Here is a 7,500-nt window from a genome sequence, read left to right as displayed (position 1 = left end):
CTGGCTGTCTGCTCAGAAATAACTCCCGGTAGGCACGGGGGACCATATGGGACACTGGGATTCAAACCAACCACCTTTGGTCCTGGATCGGCTGCTTGCAAGGCAAACGCCGCTGTGCTATCTCTCCGGGCCCAGGATGTCTGTTTTCTATATCTGAACACTAAGCCAAATGATGGTGAAGACAAATGATTTAGACAAATAAATAAAAATTAACTTTATGGCTTATAAAGATCAAAAAGGAATGCTGCATAGGAGCTAGAATATAGACTCCTCATTACAAACTTCAAAATTCGCAGTTTGAATAATAGTACAGTGAGTAGGGTACGTGACTTGTATGTGACCAATCCTGGTTCAATCCCCAGCATCCCATATGATCCCATATGTACCACCAGGAGTAATTCATGAAAGTAGAGCTAGGAATACCCCCTAAGTGTTTCCCTATGTGGTCCAAATAGGAAAAAATAAGGCAAAAAAAATTAACATAAAAACCTAACTACAGAATTAGTTTTACTAACACTCCCAATTATGAATAGTGTCAAGGAAACCAGAGACTTCCACTTTAAACATAGGGCTTGGAAGAACTGACCGAAATAAATGAATGATGAGAGAAAATAAGAGAGCTCATTGACACCTGATATCCTATTTATCACTATTTTTATCTAGATGGCAACACTAGAAATTTGTACTGTCCTTTCGCAGGAAACAGGAAGCTTGAAAGTTCCAACTGCCTCTACTAGCCTCAGTACCTGAAATTCAATGTTCTTGAATCAACTAGGCATGAAAGTTATAGAAAGGACAAATAATAGCTTTATATAAAAAGCTGCTCAATGTAACATATAATTAATCAGAACTGTGAAAATGGAGAGCCCAAACTCGGACCATATTTAGGGTGAGGATTCTAATTGCTTACATCCTGTACTGGGTGTATAGCATACTGGTACATGAGGGCTGCCCTGCTTTTTATTTTTTAAGGTGACTTTTTAAAAATGTTCAATAATATATTTATTTAAGTACCATGATTACAAACATATTTGTAGTTGGGTTTCAGTCATCAAAAGAACACCCCCCTTCACCAATGCAACATTCCTCCCCCCACCAGTTCCCCTATCTTCCACCCCCTGATGTATTTAAGACAGGCATTCTACTTCCCTCACTTACTAACATTTTCATGATCGTTAGTGTAGTTATTTCTCTAACTGCATTCACCACTCTTTGTGGTGAGCTTCATATCATGAGCCGGTCCTTCCAGCCCTCATCTCTATTGTCTCTGGGCATTATTACAATAATGTATGGGTTTTTAATGCCTGTCGCCCTGTTTTAAGCTTAAAGTTTATTGAAGATTAAATTAGAGTAGATGAAAGTCAAGACATCCTAGCAAGTCTTCTATTTGGCTTTATGGGAAAATCACTGAGATAAAAACTCCCCAAGGAAAACAAAATACACGATAGGGAGGGCATACACAAATATGTGACACCTGACTATTTTTGCTTTCTCTTTTTTTAAAAAATTTTTTTGGCCACACCTTGAGTTTCTCAGGCTTACTCTGTGCCTGAGAATCACTTCTAGCTGTGCTCTTGGCACCATATGGAATGCTAGGGATTAAATGCTGGGTCAGTGGCATACCTTGCCCACTCTACTCTTACTCTTGTCCCTTGATGCTTCATATTGAGGTGATAGAGCTTTACCCTTCAATTTTTAGGGGAAAGGAATATGAGAGCAGAAAGAAATTGGAGAATTCCACTGGCTACCCATCAGGAGATATCAAATCATGGCCAATTTCTCCAAAAAGCAATCAGATATTTTCAGAATCTCAAATAAAATCCTAATCATTCCGTTCCCTAATCATCTTGTTAAATTTATCTGTATCAATATTTTCACTTTAGCAATAAAAGTTGAAACCAAAATCTGTGAATGTGCCAGAAAAAAAAAAAAGAAACAGCATGGCCATACAAAGAATTTGGGTCTTCTTGGATAGTCTATACTCAAAAAAAATAATAATTTTCTGCTTAAATTGTCTAAAATGGTTTTCTAGCTCTAAACATATTGAATGGCTACCTTCCATATTACTCTGGCTCTATTGGCCCATGGGGTTTATTCCCTACTGCCAAATGAGAAGTCGAGAATGGACATAGTATCAAGAATGAAAGTTGGCAACCTTTCATCAGGAACCAGTTTCATGTCCTAACCTAGTTCCTAACCCTAAAATAAAATTCTAAACATAGATTGCATTCAAAGATCTGGTTGAAAGGACTAGACAAAACTGTTTTATTGATCAGCTGTTAAATTTCATACATATTACTTCAAAGATATTTCCTACCCAAACAATACTGAAACTAATTATAGAATGAAGTTTATTTGGTGCCAACAACCCCTTTCCCTGCCCAGTATATTAGCCTTCCAAATGCCCTCTAAGCTTATATTCTCCAGCCTCATAATGAAGATGTTTTATAAAAGACTTCCTCCTGTCTATTCTTGTCTGCTTTGCACAGATAAAATCAGCAACCAAGAACAGGGATGGCATGGGTGGTCCCAGATTTATCACAAATTACTCAGTGAGGATCAGCAAAAGTTAGATCAAGAATGATTCATTAATAATCGTTGTCTGAAAGAGACGTCAGGATAGGTCCAAAATGCAGTAAAATTTGTTTAAAAGGAATATGAGTCTATAAAATTCGATATATGGAGCTAACTTGTTCAAACAAAAAGACAAAATATTGGAATGATAGTTAAATTGCTGTAATCTACTGTAAAAGTTTACAACCTGAATCATCGAGACCATATTAAATCTGGCACAATATAAAGGAGGCTATCTGTACTATCTGTGCCTGATCCTGTCTAGACAAATGCAGCCACCTCGAAAAGGGCCCAAGTCAACTGTGAATCAGATAGAATCCATAAAGTCATGGGGTCAACTCTCCCTATTCACTATTAAAAAAATCAATAAAAATAGGACGTCGTACACATAGTTCATAAAGTTAAACTTTACATGAAAAAAGATTTGTGGGTGCCATCTTGGAGATCTTTTTCAACTTTGCCCAGAGTAGGGTTGGGAAATTCCATATTGTATATCACTCCCCATTGCAATATAACCTGAGGGAAAATTCTTGAGGAGGGTTAGAATTTAAACATGCCTAGCCCATGGAGATACGTGGGGATTGAGAATCAGCTATTAGGAGTGCTTTTTTTCCTTCTTCTTCAGGTTAAACCAGCTCCTACTAATAATCTGCACATATACTGCTGTGAGTTAGTCGCACACTTACAGAAAGAAAGCACCATAAGTACAAAGACCAAGATCACCAACCACAGAAGACAGATTCAAATGGCACTGAGGCAACAGAACCTCTAGATTCACAAAGACTGACTTCACCATAAGGCCCACCTCAGGATCTTTACAGATACTGAGACCACTAAACACAGAGCTCTGAATGTATCACCCTGGACAAAGCAGAAGTCTTCCACACACAAAAACAAAACAAAACAAAACAAAACAAAACAGAAAAAACACCACCGGGAGAGTAATGATCCTGAGCAAAGACTAGAACTGATCCCATGACAGTATACTCCAAGGATGGAGAATCCCCATATCTCATAGGGCAAGTGAATTCCGTTTCGAATGACCCCAATATTTACTGTGCCAGGGCAGAGGGAAAAACAAAAATGCAAAAAGCACAAAACCTTGGATATTTTTATATACATATATATATTACCTTCATTTATTATTGTTATTATTATTTTTATTTACCTACCTATTTTGGTCGATTTCTTGGTTTGGATGTGATTATTGAAATTGTTGTCCCCAATTATTCTTTTTTTGTTTTTTTGTTTTTTTTTTCTCTTCCTTTCTTTTCTTTCATTATGTGCTACACCATGTTTCTTATTTCAAGACCACGGCGAGTTTTTTTGGTTTATATGTTTGTTTGTTTTTGTTTGTATTTTTTTATCAGTTTTTTGTGGTGCTTATCGATGTAACTGGAGACCTCACTGGATATTTGACACTTCTTTTGGTACTGATGGGGTGTTTCACCTTCTTTTTCTCCTTCATTTCCCAAATCGATGAGGAGAACCCCTAGAAGGATTCTGCCCATTTTTGGGGTATTAGACTCTTACCCCAGTTCACTCATTTTCTCTTTTTCAGGCAAAACCACCCAACTTGAACTGCTAGCCCTGCCCCCACTTAGAGGGGGAAATAAGGGAGGCACCAAGACCAAACTGATGCAAGACTACTAAGTAGTAGGTCAAATACAGAGGGGATCACATATTCTAGCCACCCTGGGGGGGAGGGAAGAGGAAATGGGAGGTAGGACAAAAACGGAGGTGTAGGGAGGACAATTTAGGGATGGGAATCCCCCCTGATTTTATGTAAATATGTACCTAGAATATTATTGTCAACAATATGTAAGCCACTATGATCAAAATAAAAATTATATAAAAAAATAAATAAATAAATAAAATGAGATCCAAAAAAAAAAAAAAGAATTTATAGAGCATACTAATTATTCAGGATATCCTACTACCTGCTCTCTCTTAATACCCTCAACCAACCAATCTAAAATTACTCCTAGTCTCATAATGCAAACTCCGACACCAGTTACAAATAAAACTTCCACTACCTTTCAGATATATTGCAAGCATGGATTAGAAGGGGTCTCAAACTCAATTTACCTGGGGACTGCAGGAGACCAAGTCGGGGTGATCCTTGAGTGCAAAGTCAGTAGTACGCCTTGAACATTGAGGGGTGTGACCCAAACTAAAACAAGACAAAACAAAACAAAACAAAAGATTCCTTTATGGCAGGGCCACAAAATGTTGTACGGAGGGGGGCCGCAAACGGCCTGCGGGCTGCAAGTTATGGATGTCTGTGGCATGTAGTATCTTTCATGTACTCATGAACAAGCTCTGGTCACCACCCAGGTCCAATTCAATTTGTTGCAACATCTGCTACCAGACACTTAAGTCCATAATTTATAATTCTTCACCCAGTTCTAGTGAAACTTGGCATACAGTCATCACTGAATACTTGCAAACCTTCACCCCTACATCCAGTCCATGTGTACTTTAACATGGTGCACAGAGGCAACTAGGCATTTGCAACTGAAAGTTCTTACCAAGTTGCAAATAGATTACTTGGAGTTTTCAAGTCTCTGTATAACACAAAGCTTTAGCTCTTACATGGACTTTGTATTCATGTACCTCTGGCTGCCTGTCATCCTCATTAAACCTTGATACTACTAATAGTGCATTTCAACTGAAAGTTGAGTCACCGTACAGGCTGAATGTCACAGCCTCTCTGCCTGTTTGCCATGCAGGTCCACTTAAATCTGATAACAGCCACTAAGACATACAAATGTATGTATGTATGTATGTATGTATGTATGCTCTAAGACATACAAATCTGGTCACTGTTTAATACAACAAAACCCAACTTTGGTGCTATATCCCCTATGGGGCATTTATGACCAAGAGTTTCTGTTTGCCACCTAGACCCACATGGTTGACAGTAGGCTTCATGATCATGAAACCCAGTTGTTGCTTAGGGCCCCTCAAACATAGACTCTTGATTCATGATCTCACATAGCATAAGACATAATGAAGAGACAGAGGAACTCACTTGTACTGATGGATCAAGATGAACTCTTGGAAATAGACCAAAGTACAACAGAGCTATGTAAACATCCTGAAGAGAATTTTGTTTTGTTTTTTTGTTTTTGGGCCACACCTAGTGATGCTCAGGGGTTACTCCTGGCTATGCACTCAGAAATAGCTCCTGGCTAGTGGGACCATATAAGATGCCAGGGATTGAATTAAGGTTTGTCCTGAGTCAGCCATGTGCAAGGCAAACACCCTACTGTTATGCAATTGCTTTGGCCTCCTGAAGAGAATTTCAAAGCAAAATTTCTAATGATGATCATTGACAATATATCCATAAAAGAGAACTTTTATAGTAAGTACAGAGAAAGTATAAGAGGAAGTATGAGAAAAGCTACATAATAATAGGGGTAAAGTATACAGTAGCTAAACAAAAATTCAACAGGAGAATAACAGAAAAAATATAAAAATCAAAGATCAAATTAGTGAGTTTGTAGATAGTGTAGGAGAAAATATGAAAGATCATAAAATTAAAACAAAAAGACAGAATAGAAATTTATGAGACAGTATGATAAGAAACAATAAATACATAAAATGTCTGGAAAAAGTGGGCATGGAATAGTGTTCTTTGAAGAAACAATAATCAGGGATTTTCCCTAAATTATGGAAGTAGATAGATATTCAGATCTAAAAAGTTCAATAAGTTAAAGAACTAAAAAGATTCCAAGCAGATAGATGTAGATAAAATATTATCACAACACAAAAGGAATGATATGAAAGGACAAGGAAAAGAATAAAACAAATAATAGTCAGACAACAAAAACATTCAGAATTTGTACAAAAATATGTTTTCATATAATTTTACTAAATATCAATGACCTGAGTTTGAATCAAATAAACAAAGTAAACAGGTAAAACAAGAAATAAAATTCAGTCTCTTATTATAAGGGGCCTATATGAATTCCACTAATAAATGTAGCCTTAAAGAAAAGGTTGGAAACTTCACATAGGAAAATTTAGGATTAAAAATGTGAGGGATAATCATGCTTTGATTAGAAAAAATATTAAGGAAAAAAGATAACAGAAGACAATCATGAACAACACATAATAATTATCAATGTATCAAGAAAACTCCATTAATAAATTTACCAATTGAAGAAGAATAAATTAAATAAAACAACTGCTAACAGAACCAGAGAGACATTTATAACAATACAACAGCACTTGGGAAATTTAATATACCATTCTTACCAATAAATAGACAACCAAACCAAAAAAAAAAATCAAGAAAATACAACCTTCTATGAATAGTGAATCAGCTGGCTTCACTTTAAAAGCTTACCACTTCCCAAACACAGAAAACACATTTTAAACATTATTGAAGGATGATCACAATGTAAGATAAATAAATAAGTATGCATAAAGTCATAAAGACTGAAAAATATCAAAATACTTAAGTTAAAATATTTTAACATTTTCACTTTATAAAATTCTCATATTGGCAATCTCTTGCTAACTGACTTAAGTAACTTGTTATCGGAATCACCCATTGACAAGGAGTTTTGCTCATATTACTCAGACAAATATCTGACACTGATGAACTCTTGGTCTCCATCTTCTATCTTAGTTAATATGGAGTGAAAATAAATATTATAATTGAAAAGTGTTAGAGGATTATCTATCATCATCAAAATACTTGGAATTAATGACCTTTTGAAAGTGAAAAATCTGTTTGTAATAAGTGTCAATATATTACATTTTAAAATATACTTTTATAGTAGAACATTTTAGAATGATTAAGTAATTTCTAAAATCACTATGGCTATCACTAAATCAATAAAGGTAATTCAATAGAAGTACTGGCATAAGATGTTTGCACAGAAAATCAAATAAAGCCTAATAAAGCGCATATTT

This window comes from Suncus etruscus, chromosome 11 (genome assembly GCF_024139225.1).
Source record: "Suncus etruscus isolate mSunEtr1 chromosome 11, mSunEtr1.pri.cur, whole genome shotgun sequence".
Lineage (NCBI taxonomy): Eukaryota > Metazoa > Chordata > Mammalia > Eulipotyphla > Soricidae > Suncus > Suncus etruscus.
This window is presented reverse-complemented; position numbering follows the sequence as displayed.